We start from the raw sequence: 18,017 nt of genomic DNA, 5'->3' as shown, positions 1-18,017 counted from the left end.
GGATCTCTCAACAACCCACCCACCCGTCTGTCTTGATTTACTTACCCTCATGTTGCAACAAACCTGTTTAACTTATTTTTTTCAGCAGATAGTGTGAAATGTGACTTTTTTATTCCATACGGTGGACATCAATGGACTCCTTTTGGTTACCAGCATTCTTCAAAATAACTTTGAACTTTGTTTTCCACAGAAGTAAGTTAGTTACATTGTTTTGGAATGGCACAAGGGAGAGTAAATAATGAAACCATATTTCCCAAGTCATTCTTCCCAAATGGATGGTGATTTCCAAAGCATGGTTATGCTTAGTCATACTAGTTAAACATAACATTGGAAAAACATATACTGTAAATTAATAACAAGAAACAAATGCTAGGGTAAGATTTCATCTTCACCAGCATCTCTGCAAAAGTTGGATAAGAGGAAAATATATGGAAGGGATGTTATTTTCAAGAAATCCTTTTAGGTGAGCTCTTAATTTAAGATATAGCTCAAAGCGATAAAATACGATAAATGTGTGAGGTAAAGCCTTTAAATGCAACTGATGCTGAGCAATTTCAACGTAGTGTTCTTTTTCGATCCATACACAAGTAGATTTTGTTTTAATTACACAAGGCGCATAAGCATAGACATTTTTTCAAAAGCCTTGTATTTCTACTTGACCGAGCCTGACAAGATTTGAATCTAATCTCTTGTGATATACTTCCATTTCCAACATTTCAGCCCTGCATCACCTATACTCAAGTCATCACAGAGACACAATAAATAATAAATGATCCTGAAATTTCTGATGGAATTCCCATTTGCTGTGTGGACGTTTTTTCAGCACTATGGATTACTGTTCATTTCATGCGGTGTCCTTTTCAAAAGTATCTGCTTGTCGGCAAGCACAGAGATCTCATATTAAACCAAGCACACAAGCCGTTAACACATTTTTAGATTCAGGTTCAGACATTTTAGATAAGGTTTTAGATGAAAGTTTCCAAGGTGTTGGAAGTACAGACAATTTCTCTGGATCACTCCCGCTCAGATGCTCAGACTCATTTTCATTAGGGATTCCCACCCTTCTGAAAGACTGAGGTCACAGACTGTTTGCTAATTCCTGTTTTGGTGCCGGATGTGATGAAGCACCAAGCATTTCCAATCTAGAGATGTGAAATTCTTCAGTCTTAGTCCAAGGCAAGAGCTTACAGGAAAATAACCATGCGTCATTTTACATTCTTTCAACGCAATATCTCATATTTATACTCTTTATACTCAATCACAGCTACATAAAGTCTAGATGGAAATATTGAGATTTGAATTAGTTTCAATGAGCCTAGCTTTCATCATGCTATTAGAGAAAAGAACATAGCATGTTCAGCCCTCAAGGTGCCATAGCCTGGCCAACAGGGCGTGCGGAACAGCAGGGGTGACAATGATTGATTGAAAGATGATTGATGACTGCAGCTGACCATTCATCTCAGATTTCAATTGTTGTGTTTCAGGCTCTTTGCACCTTGTAAAGCACTTTGAGGGGGAGTGTGTTGCATGAGAGGCAGGGGAGAGCAAGGGAAAGAGGAAGAAAGTGGGTCCAACAGGTGCTCCATTACTGTCTGGCCTGTTCTTGGGTCAGCAGGGGAACCCAGACGAAAGGGAAAGAACAAAGTGTGGCTTGGAAAAACAAAGCAGATATACAAACTGAGAATTTTTAATCCTTTGAAAAATGTCAAGGGATTAAAGCCGAACACCATCAAATTAAGGTTTAATTGGCCTGATCGATGCAATACAATTTTCCATCTCAGATTGCACTTTTTTTGCACTTTACAGATCTCATAATCACAGTATTAGCCACTAACCAATTTCACTTGCTTTACTGGAGGATGGTGATCTCCTTCAGTGATGTCTATATGTTATAATGAGAGACCAGGAACATTGGATTAATTGGCTTTTTCTCTGGATGGGATTGTGCTGAGGCAGCTGGTTCAGTGCTCCAAAGTGACCCTGCTGGTGTCACAACTGGCCTCCATCCTTCAGTAATCAACCCCTGAGAGAGAGAGGTCAGGGGTTATCCAGCGTCCAGCAGCACAAGCAAGCCTTCCACAACCTGAAGGATTTCCACATATATGCCATAAAACCAGGTTCATGAGGCCTGAGGCAACATCAGTGTGTCCATAGCAAGTGTCCTGAAAAGTGAAGCCAAAACGTTTCGATCGCACCCAGGTGGGGTGTCCCAGTGTAGGTCATAAACCGCCCTCTCCGTTTAATCGAATTGGACTTGAAACAAACTCAACAATCAAATTACACTTTTGTTTCTCTCATTTTAGGTTGTTTTTAACATCCTGAAGAAGTTCAAGTGTTTGTTTTTTAAATAAGTTTGGTTTTAGTTAGTTATATGATACTATAAAATTGGAGAGGCGTGACATCATGATTGACAGCTGATATTGACAGCTTCTCTGAGTGAAGTAATCCGTGATACACCAACAGATTCTACCCCGATTGAGGCACCGATTCTACCTCACTCCATAAAAAATAGCATATTGGTGAAACAGATTCGGCAAACGATCCAGTGCGGACCATTTTTGCACTCTAAAGAGCATAAAAGGTTTCTATTTACAATGTGTTTTGCAGCATTGTAGCCGATCACAAACATATCTGTTGATTTCTTGAACGCAATGGCCAATCAAAGATGTTTAAATTAGCACTGAACAAAAACTCACAAATCCTCTCATTATTCAAACAGTGTAGACAGTGTAAATAAAAAACTAATTGTGCAGTCAGTTTCCTTTATTATAACAGAACTTTGTGAGATCACAAACTAAGATGAGTGACAGCTTTTTGTGATTATAAACGAAGCGCTCTTTGCATACTTTCTGTCATGCCATACCATATGCTTGCTTTTCTGTTATATTTAACAGTGGTTTGTGATTTATCTGGAGATTTATAAATGTGGGATGTATAGGTTGTGCAGCGATTCATAAACTGAAACTCGTACAAGAAAATGTGTGTGTTTTGAAAGGGGAAGCACATCTCCTTACCCTGGAGTTAGTTTACCTTCCGATATTGTACCAACCAAACAAAAACAAAAATTCTTCCCATGAGTGTCGTCTCGATTCGCTCTCTCGCTGATATACCTGCTGGCCAGTTAAGAAGGCCAGTAGTAAGAGCTTCCTCCCTACAGCCATACAACAAACAATTATTTCAATGCACATAGAGGATCAGCTACTGGTGTTCTATTCCTTTGTCATTGTTTGTGATTTGGGGTGTTTTTATTGTATAATTTTATAATCTCTAATTATAAGTCTGAATTTGCTATGTGTCTTTTTTAAGCACAACTGTGGAAAAGAATTTCCTCCTTGTGGACATATAATGTTAAATACAGTCCCTGACAAAAGTCTTGTCACTTATCTATTTTCTAGAAATACCTGATATTAACCTGACTTTTAATTAATTCATTGGTGTTAGAAATAGCTCATATGAAAAGCTAAAACCCTCCCAAATGATGTTTAATGCACTGAAATAAATAATTTTCACAGAAAAAATATTTATCATTTAATCAAGACAGAAAGGTCAAATTTTGGCAAGACAAAAGTTTTGTCGCCTATACAGAAATTGAACAAATTTACTGCAAATACAAAAATATGTCAGCAAATTAAGTTGTGGTGCTGTGAGATCCAAATTTAATATCTTGTATGACTTCCATGAGCTTGAAGGACTGCATCCATGCGGTTTGGCAAGGATTCATACAATTTATTGATGAAGTCATCAGGAATAGCTAAGAAAGCAGTCTTGCATGCCTCCCAGAGTTCATCAATATTCTTTGGTTTCGTCTTCCATGCGTCCTCTTTCATCCTACCCCACATATGCTCAATGATGTTCATGTCTGGTGACTGGGCTGGCCAATCCTGGAGCATCTTGATCTTCTTCGCCTGAGGAACTTTGATGTGGAGATGGAAGTATGCGATGGAGCACCGTCCTGCTGCAGAATTTGGCCTCTTTTATGGTTGGGAATATAAGAGGTAGCTAAGATTTCTTGGTATTTTAGACTATTGATGTTGCCTTCAACCCTGCAGATCTCTCGCACACCCCCATACTGGATGTAACACCAGACCATGATTTTTCCGCCACCAAACTTCACTGTTTTCTGGGTGAATCTCGGATCCATTCGGGCACCAGTAGGTCTCCTGCAATATTTGCGGCGACTGTGGTGTAATTCAACAGAAGATTCATCTGAAAAATCCACCTTCTGCCACTTTTCCTGCGTCCATCCTTTTAGCAGGCTGTGGGCCTTGGCAAATGCCACACGGTTTTTCAATTGTCTTTTGTTTAGTGCTGGCTTCTGGGCACTGATTCGACCATGGAGGCCATTTCGAGACAGAATCCGACAAACTGTTCTGGTTGACACAGGGACTTCAGGTGACCAGGTCTCGTGGAGCTCTGCTGCAGTGGAAAATGGGCTGGCCTTGGATTTTCGAGCCAACAAACGGTCCTCTTGAGCAGCTGTCTTGCGGGGTCTGCCTGACCTGGGCTTGTCAAAAACGTCTCCAGTCTCTTCAAATCTTTTTTTTATCCTCTGTACTTGACGCTGAGACACATTGAAGGTGTCTGCCACGTCAGCAGTGGATCTGGTCTTCAGCCTCATGATAATCAAAACTTTAGTCTCTGGGTGAATCTTAGGCATGTTTGCAGAGGTCTAGTTGCAGTTGATGTGAAGGTCTAGTGTACTGGGGTTCTTTTTATACACACTTGAGACCTAATTGATCCATTATTAGTCACAGGTGAAGCTCATATGACAAGGTGACAACACTTATGTCTTTGCAAAAATTGACTCAATGGGCTTTACCAAGCTGTGAATATTAGAATACTTTTTGAAAGTTTAGTTTTTCACTGAAACATTATCACAAAAGCTGGTGGGATTAAAATGAGCCATTTCTTGTAAAAAAATCTTGATTAGAAATATATTTCAGCGGCACTTTAGGTCAATTTGTACACAAGCGACAAGACTTTTGTCAGAGACTGTATAACTTTAAAATTGTGTGTATTTATGACCCGCCAGGACCCGGTGTGAAATTGTCAAAATCTCAATTGCGTTTTTAGATTCGATGAATTTAATATAGGATATCTCATGTTTTTGGGGGGTGTTTGCCATTTCTGTGGGTGCTATGAGTGTCTAAATGGCATGAAACGTTTTTTTTTTTTTTTTTATCTATATATTCAAAAAATAAGGTTGTAAAATGTCATGTGATAAAAGAAAGGTAATTATATTTCTAAATTAATAATTGATTATTTTTAAACAAAGAAATACCTTATTATATATTTATATATATATATATATATATATATATATATATATATATATATATATATATATATATATATATATATATATATATATATATATATGTCACATGCCTGTCCTGTCTTGTGTGCACATGTGGGTTTTGTCATGTCTTGCATGTGCTCCTGTCATTGTTCGATCCCTCCCCCTTGTTATCTGATTAGTGTTGATTTCTCCCACCTGTTCCCACCTGTTATAAGCTCCTTGTGTTTGTCAGTCTGTGTTGGATCCTTGTGTGTAATGTCTGCGTCTTCCGTCCTCCCCGTGATTCTGTTGGTTTGTTTAAGTTTGTATTTATATTATTCTATTATGTGTTTTTCCCCCTCGTGGGTTGTTGTTTTGAGTTTATGTTTTATTTTATAATAAATGATCATTTTCTGCACTTGAGTCCTCGCACCCTTTTCCATTGTATGTGACGTGACAGAAGGATCCAACCATAGAGGACTCAGCAAGAGGATTGTTTATTTTTGTTTGTTTGCTCTTTGAACTATGGAGCTAACCAGGCACGTACAGGTGATGCGGCAGGTGAACTCTAAATACATCCGCCAACAGGGGGCGGGTGTAAGAGAGTTTGCCTGCCAATTCCTTATTGAGGTGCATCACCTGTACCTCAATGAGACAGAGAAGGCAGAGGTGTTTAACCTCTGCCTGGACATGCCTCTCAGCCCCATGGAGGTTGAGAGAATGGGAACCCCGGACTTTTGGGAGTTTGTGGAACAGCTGGACTCCAGTCCCTCTAGGACCAGGGGCTGGATAGCTCCGGTGGTTCCTGTTCCAGTGGCCCCAGTTCCAGTGGCCCAAGCTCCGGTGGTCTCTAAGAGGAGGAGGAGAAGGAAGGCTCCCTCCGTGCCTGTTCTTGTGGTCCCAGTTCCAGTGGTCCCTGTGCTGGTGGTCCCAGTGCCGGCGGATCGTATGCTGGTGGTCCCAGTACCGGCGGATCGTGTTCCGGTGGTCCCGATTCCGGTGGATCATACCCCGGTTTTCCCAGTACCGGCGGATCGTGTTCCAGTGGTCCTGAAACGGAGGAGGAGAAGGAAGTCTCCCTCCGTGCCTGTTCCGGTGGTCCCAGTTCCAGTGGTTCCTGTGCCGGTGGTCCCACTGCCGGCGGATCGTGTTCCGGTGGTCCCACTGCCGGCAGATCGTGTTCCGGTGGTCCCAATGCTGGCGGATCGTATTCCGGTGGTTCCTGTGCCGGTGGATTGTGTTCCGGTGGTCCCTGTGCCGGTGGATTGTGTTCCGGTGGTCCCTATTCCAGTGGATCATGTTCCAGAGGTCCCTGTACTGGTGGATCGTATTCCGGTGGTCCCTATGCCGGTGGACTGTGTTCCGGTGGTCCCTATTCCGGTGGATCGTGTTCTGGAGGTCCCTGTACCGGTAGATCGTGTTCCGGTGGTCTCTATTCCAGTGGGTCGTGTTCCGGAGGTCCCTGTACCGGTGGATCGTGTTCCGGTGGTCCCGATCAGGGATGGAAATTAGCACCCGCCACCAGCCAAATGCGGGTGATTTTGAGTTGTGGCGGGTAAACTCGCTTCACCTACCGGCCACCGTAGCGGGTAAATAAAAATAGCATACCGCTTCCCCTCTTTATAAACTGTGTTCAGTGCATGCGAGTGCGGCCGTATGTCCGAATATGACCAGTCGTTTTCGCCGTCATTACCCGGATGTAGTGCCAGAAGACGCGAATAAGAACTCGTGCTCGCGCTGAGAGAAGATCATCCGGAAGCGCGCACTCGTCTCACAGCGCGCAAATATTGAGTTCTCTTTCAAGTCTTGTGCTTAAACAGACAAACTCACACAAAAAGTATGCCAACATGTTCATCTTGATGAGTATTCTAGCAGACATAGTCTGAATATGCCTTAAATGCACTTTATACAGTCGTGAAAGATGACGCATATCCCTCTATTAGGTCTTAAAGGGGCAGTAGCCTTTACTGCTGTCTGTTTAATGTCAAACAAAAGGACATCACTCACTGCTCTTGATTGAATAGCTTTTGTAAGTTAAATAAGGATTAATCTTTCATTTAAACAGTTAAATATGCAGTTATTTTACATTTGATTACTTTATTCAATTTCTGTACCTTTCTGCAGGCCAGTAGACCTGTACATTATTATTTAATGTACACATGAGTGAGGTCGAGTTAAACATTTTAGTTTGAATTTTATTTTATACTGTGCATTGTTGCAATGTGCTAAATAAATATTTGCATAATTTGTAAATGATTTATTATTTGAAACTTTAATATTAATACATTTTGCAATGCCTTGATTTTTAGTAAAGTTACACAGTCATAGCATTAGCCATAAATGCAATGGATAATTGGCATAATTTCTTTTAGTGCTTCGGTTTCAGCCAATAATTTTTATTTTGGTGCATCCCTACTGACAATGTTCTGCTCAGTGTGTCGTCAACACGCTTCAGGAGATGCCAAAACTAGTAGTTTCATTGTTGGTACTAAAAACCTAAAACTGGAAGCCATAAAAGACCACGAATCATCCAAATGCCACATCCAGGTAAAAAAAAAAAAAAAGAGAACACAGAGCCCTACTCATTTAATGAAATGTATATCAGTTCATGGTTTGTGTGTGTATAAGAGTGAAAAAATGTCAGTATTTCATTGAGATTTGAGATTAAATAAACAGCTTAAGTATTGTAGAGCTTGTAGTATTAATTTTTCACGTGCAGTTACACATTGTCGGTTAAAAACAAGAAAGTGGCTGGTAAAAACATTGAGTGGCTGGTAGATTTTGAAATCCACCAGCCACAGTGGCCGGTGGACAAAAAAGTTAATTTCCATCCCTGGTCCCGATGCCGGTGGTCTCTGTTCCAGTGGATAGTGTTCCGGTGGTCCCTGTTCCGATGATCCCTGTGCTGGTGGATCGCATTCCGGTGGACGCCGCTGGGCCGGAGATGCCTCCCAGGCGTCCAGCTCTCACCGCGCCTCCCAGGCGTCCAGCTCTCACCGCGCCTCCCAGGCGTCCTGCTCGGCCCGCGCCCCTGGGGCGTCCTGCTCGGCCCGCGCCCCTGGGGCGTCCTGCTCTCTCCGCGCCGCTGGGGCGTCCTGCTCTCTCCGCGCCGCTGGGGCGTCCTGCTCTCTCCGCGCCGCTGGGGCGTCCTGCTCTCTCCGCGCCGCTGGGGCGTCCTGCTCTCTCCGCGCCGCTGGGGCGTCCTGCTCTCTCCGCGCCGCTGGGGCGTCCTGCTCTCCGTGCGCCGCTGGGGCGTCCTGCTCTCCGTGCGCCGCTGAGGCGTCCTGCTCTCCCTACGCCGCTGAGGCGTCCTGCTCTGACTGCGCCGCCCCGGCACCCTGCCCTGCCCGCGCAAAACTGGCACCCTGCTCTGACCGTGCCTCCCTGGGTGTCTTAACTTTGTGGGCCACCATGCTCTCCTGAAGTTTTTGTTTTCCTCATGTTTCCCTTGTTGTCCCCTCCCTTGTTTGTTTCCCCTGTCCCTCCCGTCCCGCCCTGGTCTGTCCCTCCCGTGCCCCCCTGGTCTGTCCCTCCCGTGCCCCCCTGGTCTGTCCCTCCCGTGCCCCCCTGGTCTGTCCCTCCCGTGCCCCCCTGGTCTGTCCCTCCCGTGCCCCCCTGGTCTGTCCCTCCCGTGCCCCCCTGGTCTGTCCCTCCCGTGCCCCCCTGGTCTGTCCCTCCCGTGCCCCGCCCTGGTCTGTCCCTCCCGTGCCCCGCCCTGGTCTGTCCCTCCCTGGTCAGTCCCGCCCGTCCCTAGTGGAGCGTCTGGTAGCCGCTCTTTAAGGAGGGGGTAATGTCACATGCCTGTCCTGTCTTGTGTGCACATGTGGGTTTTGTCATGTCTTGCATGTGCTCCTGTCATTGTTTGATCCCTCCCCCTTGTTATCTGATTAGTGTTGATTTCTCCCACCTGTTCCCTCTTGATTTCTTCCCCTTATAAGCTCCTTGTGTTTGTCAGTCTGTGTTGGATCCTTGTGTGTAATGTCTGCGTCTTCCGTCCTCCCCGTGATTCTGTTGGTTTGTTTAAGTTTGTATTTATATTATTCTATTATGTGTTTTTCCCCCTCGTGGGTTGTTGTTTTGAGTTTGTTTTATTTTATAATAAATGATCATTTTCTGCACTTGAGTCCTCGCACCCTTTTCCATTGTATGTGACGTGACTATATATATATATATATATATATATATATATATATATATATATATATATATATATATATATATATAAATCATAAGTTATCAATAAGTTATTACTTTTTACTTGATAGTTAAACCACATTACATTTTTAGTGTTGTTAATTTGATCTTTTCTTGAAAATTGTATACATGTTTTTCAAAACCACATGAAACCTAAACGCAAAAAGATATATTATTAAGAACGTTGCATGTGTTTAAAACTATATATTAAAAAATATAAATATTTTTCCTTGTTTAAAGTGGACCCTTTACATTAAAATATTTGACTTCATAAACAGGGGGAGGGGGTGATCAAATGACATGTTATATGTCTTTGAGAATGTACATTGTACATAACAAATCAGTCTCATGTACACTGAAAAAATAATTTGACAGACATTAAGGTTACAAACCTACGGTTGGGTTAGGGTGAAAATTAGACTTTGTTCCCCCTCTTAAAATCATCCGAGAGCTATTCATCTGCAATACAAGTACAGCAAGATGAGGCCAGAAATATCACAGAGCATCCTCCTCTCAAATACCCCTCATTGTCAGAGTCCAGATAACTCTATCAAGATACACAAGGTGATTTCAAAGGCTTGTCTGCAGTACAGAGTCACGCCACAGGAATGCAAGGCAATAAGAACAAATAATGGCAATAATGAAATGTCTTTTTTGTCAGGGTACCTATTCATCACACAAGAGAATGAACACATGAGTAAGTCCCACTGGGGGTGACTGTGGTCAGAGCCAAAACCTCTCACCCTCTTCCAGACATGCAAAATGAAGTCATTTTCTACACAGATGGGCCTAAAAGAGAGAATTCAAGCCTAATTTAATGAAGCTGAGTTTTGGCTACAGAAACTACATGTGTGAAGCTTTTGAGAGCCTTTCGAGAGAAGGTGATAAGTCTAAATGCCCTTTGGCAAATCACTAGTATGTAAGCATGTGTGTGATGTTATGGGCACGCAATCAGGCGGACTTTTGTCCTTGTAACTTTACCGCCAAAGACAAAAAGATACGTTTGGTATGTGTGGTTCCACACACCTTGAATTACATCTGTAATATTTAAAGGGCGCTTGGACAGAAGCAGAACTCTTCCTGTTAGACAAGAAGTGGCGTGACAACTCACACTGAGGCATTGCCACACACAGGGAGCAGACTGAACACTCAAAGTAGCCTTGAGCGTTGTATTGCTATACACCAATAAGAGAGAAGTTATACTTGGCAAAGTTCTCTGGTGCACATAGAAAAGGCAGATGTGGCTTTGAACAGAGCAAAAGTGCCCTTTATTTACACAATGTTATGGGATTGAGATACTGTTATAATGATGTTGTTTGTGTGTAATAAAATGTTTTAAACGGTGCAGTGTATAGCATTTTTAGGGATCTATTGACAGAAATTCAACATAATATAAATAACTGTGTTTAGTGGTGTATAAAGACCTTACATAATGTAGTTATGTTTTTTTTTTTTTACCTTACAGTGAAGCCGCCATTTTTCGCCATCATGTTTCTACAGTAGCCCTAAAAGGACAAACTTTTCTACAGAGCGCTAGTCAGCGCTGCTCTCTCCCACGACAACATTTTTGTCCTGTGTCAGCCACTGTAGCTTCTCTATGTGCTTCAAAAGAGAGGGGTGATTGCAATTAACATCCTCACCACTAGATGCCGCTCAAAATTACACACTGCACCTTTAATATTATATTATATAATTATAAAATAATGTACACATATAAAATCAAATGAGGTCACTCGCTGTTAAAATGATAATGGTGATGTTCCTGCAGGAAGCCGGTACTGCAGCCGGTTTAGTACTAGTGGGCATTTAAATATAACACATGTTGTTGCTGTTTATAGATAAAGCAGCTTTAAGAAAGACCACAGAGTTCAAAACAACAGAAAAAGTACTCTTCGGAATGAATTCGAGACTTTGTATTCCAACTTCGGAAAGCACCCTGATGTTTGGCTACATTTGGTAAATACCAGGGGTTACTTGCCATGCGGGAGAGCACGGTGCCATCAAGACCTCTTGGAAACATTTTATTTTAAGCAAAATTTACGAGGTCAGCACCTGCCATCAAAGTAAATTATGATAACTCTTAAGCTCGGCCCATTAGGCATTTATTCAGAACTATGTAGCACTCAACAAATCACAGACAGTCAGAATGGAATTTATGATGCCTGTCGCCCTCCAAGCATTACGGTTATAAACTATAAATGCATTTGCCGTGCATTAAATGACACTGCTGTGACTTCTACTTTTTTAGATCTTTGAAGGTTGCACTCTACTGTGAGGAAGATTAATGGAGGGAACCTATATGTAATGCAGAGTCAAATTGGAAAAAGTCTATTTTAAAAGCAATCTTTATTGTTAATTTGCTGATTTTATTAAAATGCTGGGTCATTATATGTGTATGGACAAATATTTAAACTTGAAGATTTGTTATAATAATTTGGAGGAGGGGAAATAATAATAATGATACTTATATATACAATGAAATCAGTCCATGCAACTTATCTATATCCTTGACCACCACATTTTATATTCACAATTTGTATGAAATCAAAGGCAAAGGTTTTCACCATTTTCGCCATCACCAGACACCATTCTGTGATGAAAATGAGTAATATCCTGTAAAGTATTTATTGTCAACCCACATATAATACAATAACATTGGCTATTTTGCTTGTAGCCATCGCAACAGATATATATTCAGACAGAAAAGTAGAGGAGTATTCAGTGTTTCCCTTCGTGGCGGTGCAATACACTGACATAAAGATGAATTGAGCGTTTGTTTAAACTTAGACAGGAGAATGCTACTAAATGTAAATACATTCTGCCAACAAGCCTGTGTCTTTAGTGAGCAGCACCCTGCTTGTGCGCCAAGAAAAACTTCTTAGGTTGAGACATTTATAGTGGCTTTAAGAGATTTCAAGCTGGTCACGATTTAGTTATGTAAGTACTATGAAAATCACTTGCAGTGATTTTGCAGAACTGTTGAAACTAGTGTAGCGGCATATGCACCTTGAAAATAGTTCTGATTCAAATATGCATATCCAATGTTATTCCGCCATTAAGCAAAGTCAAAAACAATTCAGCTACAAGCATATAAGTGGGTCAGATACTTCAAACGCATTGCAGTGATGCTTGTGAGTGAAACATCATACCAACAATGAACAGGCTCAGAGGAGCAGGCCATGCTAGATTAAAGTCTGAATGATGCTTAACCCTGGCCTCTGCTGAAATGAACGGGACTTTAGCTCTCTCTCGCACACACAACACACGCACCAGCACAAAGGCTTTGATCCACACTAAAGTGGCTTTGATGGCTGAGGTACAGGAGCCTTGTGGAATCATCACAACCTCATCTAATCTTAGCAACCGATGCTTATTTGTACTAAGCATCTTAGAGTTACAGTGTCTTACTCTCAGACACTTTATCCATATGGGTCCTTGTCCAAAGAAAATACCACAGGGTTGGTCAAATTAGTGATATTTATATTATAAAAAGGAGATGGGATTCCTACTGTGCATATTTCTGCGTGCTGTTATGCGGCTTATTGCGTATGACTAAATGGGAGCACCTTCAGGCTTTTATACTTTCATACATTTTTTTTTATATTTTTAAAATATCAATGTTTAAAATATATTTTTGTGGAAAACGTGATACATTTCTCCAAGGATTCTTTGATGAATAAATGTCCCCTAAAACAGTTTTTATTTGAAATAGAACTCTTTTGTAAATGCATAAATGTCTTTACTGTCGCTTCTGATCAAATGAATGCACCCTTGCTTAATGGAACCATTTATTTCATTTAAAAATAAAAAGTTAATACTGACCCCAAACATTTGAAAAGTAGTGGTGTATAAAGGTATTTGTTTTATTAAAGGAGAGGAAAGTGCATATGCCATTCAGTATTTTAACAGTAAGATATTTTAATGTATTACTATATTTTACTTGCTGCACTCCAGGTGCAATATTATTGCGGTCTTAAATTCCCCAATTTATTTCAACTTATGACCCTCACTACCTGAAATACATCTTGAGGAGTTTATCCAAACGTCTGTGGAAACTAGAGAAAGAAAGAGACTCCTCAGAGGTGAAGAAATTGTATAGTTTTATTTTATTTATTTTTCATTTGTACTTCCTTTTAGTGATTAATATATGAAACAGAGGTAATATTTAGTAATATTAATATTACAAATAGAATTTGCTGCATGTTGGATGTTGATGCTCTCATTATCACATGATGAAACATACGCATCAACACAACATATTAAAACATTGTCTCATGTCAAAAAGTAAAACTAAAATAAACTATTCAACTCATGCATTCAAACAGACCAGAAACGATATATATGACAGCCACACCAGCCTCTTTATTAAGCTTTTGGGGAATTTATTAAAAATGGAACTGTTCATTTCAGTTGTAAACAAAAAAGATTCTTAGGGAAACGACATAAATCACAGATAGGTCATTATTTTAGAATAAAGTTTGACGTGTGTGTGTGTGTGTGTGTGTGTGTGTGTGTGTGTGTGTGTGTGTGTGTGTGTGTGTGTGTGTGTGTGTGTGTGTGTGTGTGTGTGTGTGTGTGTGTGTGTGTGTGTGTGTGTGTGTGTGTGTGTGTGTGTGTGTGTGTGTGTGTGTGTGTGTGTGTTAATCTCCTTTATCCTCGCATCAGGGCAGGGCGTGTCTCCCTGTCTCCGGTAATAGGCAGCAATGAGAAGCTTGAGTAAACACAATCAATGTGAAACAGTACAGCACACACAGGCAAGATACACACTCTGACAAACATGAACACACATATGAACACACACCCCACTCTCCCTCCTGCCACCCACTGCACTGTCCACAGCCACTTCCACTGCCATATATTGCACGTATCGATCGGCAAAAACTACCCAGCCCGAAGAAATGATTGTAGTCGGTATCGCCAATTTAGAGGTAGACTTGAAATAAAAACTCCACCGTTGGAGAGCAACTGTCCTCCTCTCACACTTTCTTTGATGATTTCAGATTACAATCTCTTCATCCATTATTGATGAAGTTAAAGTTGTGGCATGCTGAATGTGTTGCATAGGAGATTTAGGGCTAATCCAGCAGAAAACAGGCACAGGCACATAATGAAGAAAAAAAGGCACAAATGTCAACAGTTTCACACAGGGAGTGGATTAAGCAACCCCCCACAAAGAGACTGTCTCTCTACCCTTCATACACAAACACTCACACAATGTCTCACCCGAGGATTAACGCACAACCAAATAGTAAATCTGAGCTGATTTGTGTGTCAGGATGAACGCAACATAAAATATTCTCAGCATCAAGGTAAAAGCACAAAAGATGCTTGCACTGTCAATATTGGTAATATGACCTTTCCTCTTCACTTTATGTCTCCCTCTGTCTATCTGTCTCTCTCAGCCACAGTGGACTAATTAAACACTAAGCTGGCTCTGGTGGAGGTTTGTGCTGCACCTGAGCAGTTGTTGTCAATGGTTCAGTAACCATCTGATCTCTTTTGCTGATGACCGTGTGCTGGAGTCCATCATGTTTGTCTCATTACCTCAATTTCATTCTTGGACAATTTTCCCTCCAGCAACCCAGGGGCATCACCACAACTAACCGCTCTCACTCGCTGACTCCAGCTGTTTATTGGTTCCCCTGCATCTGTAATTAACACTGTGCACTCACATATTTATTTTCTACTAAAAAAAGGTACTCGAGCAACTCATAACATTATGACCACCTTCCTAATATTTTGTTGGTCCCCCTTTATTGCCAACAAAGCCCGGACCTGTCGAGACATGGACTCCACCTTCTATCAGAACCAGCATTAACTTCTTGAGCAATTTGAGCTACAGTAGCTTGTCTGTTTGATCGGACCACATGTGCATCAAAGAGCCTTGGCCGCCAATGACCCTGTCGCCGGTTCCTTCTATGGAGCGCATTTGATAGATACTGACCACTGCAGACCGGGAACACCTCACAAGAGCTGCAGTTGTGGAGATGCTCTGACCCAGTCTTCTAGCCTTCATAATATGGCCCTCGTCGAACTCGCTCAAAATCTTACACTTGCCCATTATTCCTGCTTCTAACACATCAAATCTGAGGACAAAATGTTCACTTTCTGCCTAATATATCCCACCCACTAACAGGTACAGTAATGAAGAGATAATCAGTGTTATTCACTTCATATAATGTTATGCCTGATCGTGTAACTATAAATATAAATATAAAAATAGGAAGACTAGTTTAACCTGAAGTAACACTGCCTTATCCATTGCAATAAACTATTAGATATTAAATCATTTAACATTCAAAACCACATTACATCAGTGAAAGTTTTTGCTACCATGGTAAATGAGATGTTAATATCATATCAACCCAAGACAAACAGTTGAGTGTTTTTTAAATATATACTACAGCGCTGTTGGGTTCAGTGTGGTGTGTGTGTAGGTACTGACTGCTACTGCCTGCCATATTTGTCCTTCATAGGCCTGGTCATGACAGTAAATGTTCACCACAGTGCGTTCCAGAATATTCTCACGCTCTAGACGCTGGTTTTGAAATCCTTTTTAGCCATTTCAAGATCCGTCTGTAAAACACACATCAGGCTAATGAAGGGCTCTTGAGCATATTAGCTAATCTTACAAATCAGCCTGGCAAATGGAAATTCACAATGTCTTAGGATGTTGTCGCTCTTTCCCATTTTTTTTATTTCCCTCATTAAATTCATCACTCCCCAACAGGTCTACCTTCCTTACTAATAAAACGTAGCCATCATAAAGAATTTACACCCACAATAAAGTCGCTTGTCATGGTAATACTGCTCGTCTAACATATTAGCAGTACATAAACTGATTTGTTTAATGGTTTGTGGTTTTTGTGTGCACTACTCTGACAAGCAACACTGGAAATATAAAAAAAACACTGCGAAGACAGTAGTGTGTGACAACCCCTGTTTATAGTAATTGTTTGAATATAATCTATGAAACAGCACTGTGATTATAATCTGGGTTACATCAATAATCTGTCAAACTACAGCACTTTTCTGGTTGAGCAAACAGAGCTCCTTGTGTATTGAATGGCATAATAATGAAACATACAGTTATTTCTTGTGCCCACAGCCTGACATACTAAGTCATATTTAATTGATTCCTTGTGTGAAACTCAGTTCACCCTTAATGAATCCAAACTGAACAAAAGCAAAAATAATTTGTTATGTTGAGGCAATTACCCAGCATGTCGGGGAGTCTAAACTGTGATAGAAATAGATCTTTCACACCTTCCGTCTTTTGCCAGGAGAGTCAAATCATTATACTGCACCAAGAAATATGTTGAAAAACTATTTAATTTTGGTAAAATACCTGTTTTATGAGGGCATACAAAATATCCAATCAGTTATTAGATATTGTTACTGAGATAAACAAAACACAGTGGCATCTGAAAAGACAAGATGCAAAAGCTGAACATAATTTTGCATCACCTTTACTGACCCAGCTTCAGGAGTTAATATTGAAATTGTCATTTTAACTAATGGGCTATTCGACAATTAAGGCATGCTAACATCACCCAATAGTTTATCAGACATATTTCTATGCATCTCGTTATATTTATCAATTAAAAATGATCATATGCACAACACATCAGTGTCTTATCATGGGGAGGTTTATGCCCTAGTGAAGAGTTTTTCTCGGGTCATTTCAGCCCACACATCTGAGCCCTGTACGATATTCTTTCAAGTGTCCTTCTACGACGCCCGAAGATGACAACAGCGAATCGATAACGAGGCAGAAATGAAAAGAAGCCGCCGGTCTGCCCCCGAGGCATGAAGATCTTCGAGCGACCCCTTTTTCTGAACTTTGGGCATTCCTTTGCAGGCTTTTTTCAGCGTGAGAAAGCAAAGGCTCCAGCTGCTGCCAGATGAAGGTAAGGACGATGTGAGGACGCATCGCTCCCACAGAACCGCTCGGATGAGACGGATGTGATCGACATACACTCGATCAAAAAAAAACGTTAGGGTTCTTGAGCGGTTAAATTAGGTTTAGATAAGTATTTTCTTGGCTGTGTAAGGTACACGTCTACACGATTAAAAGTTTTTTAATGTGGGCTAATTATTTAGTTTTAAACGTTTCTCTTATTAATATTATGTTTAAACAGATTTCCGTAGACCAGTCACAACAGGTGATTTTCTAAAGATAATATAAAATGGTCTTTTTGTGGAACCATTTCATTTATAATTGAAAAGCTCAAAAAAGGCAGATTTACGGAAATTAGGACTGATTGCTAAATAGTTTTCCTTATTAAGCAGTATATTAAACGATTGCAAAAACAGCTTTAACTAATTAGTTACATTATTACATATTTTATTATTTTAAGCAACAATTTATATACACGTCGGGCTGTTATAGCGACTGTAGCCTACTTTATTTTATTTGCAACAAACAAAACGATGCTCACGTTTTTGTTTGATGTTCTTTGTATCACCTATGGAATCATTGCAGTAGATAATAACCGTCATGCGGCGTGCGGAATTATATATAAACATGAATGTCATTTTTTAG

This window comes from Pseudorasbora parva, chromosome 11 (assembly GCF_024679245.1).
Source record: "Pseudorasbora parva isolate DD20220531a chromosome 11, ASM2467924v1, whole genome shotgun sequence".
In the NCBI taxonomy this organism is placed as follows: Eukaryota; Metazoa; Chordata; class Actinopteri; order Cypriniformes; family Gobionidae; genus Pseudorasbora; species Pseudorasbora parva.
Note: the sequence above shows the minus strand (reverse complement) of the source record.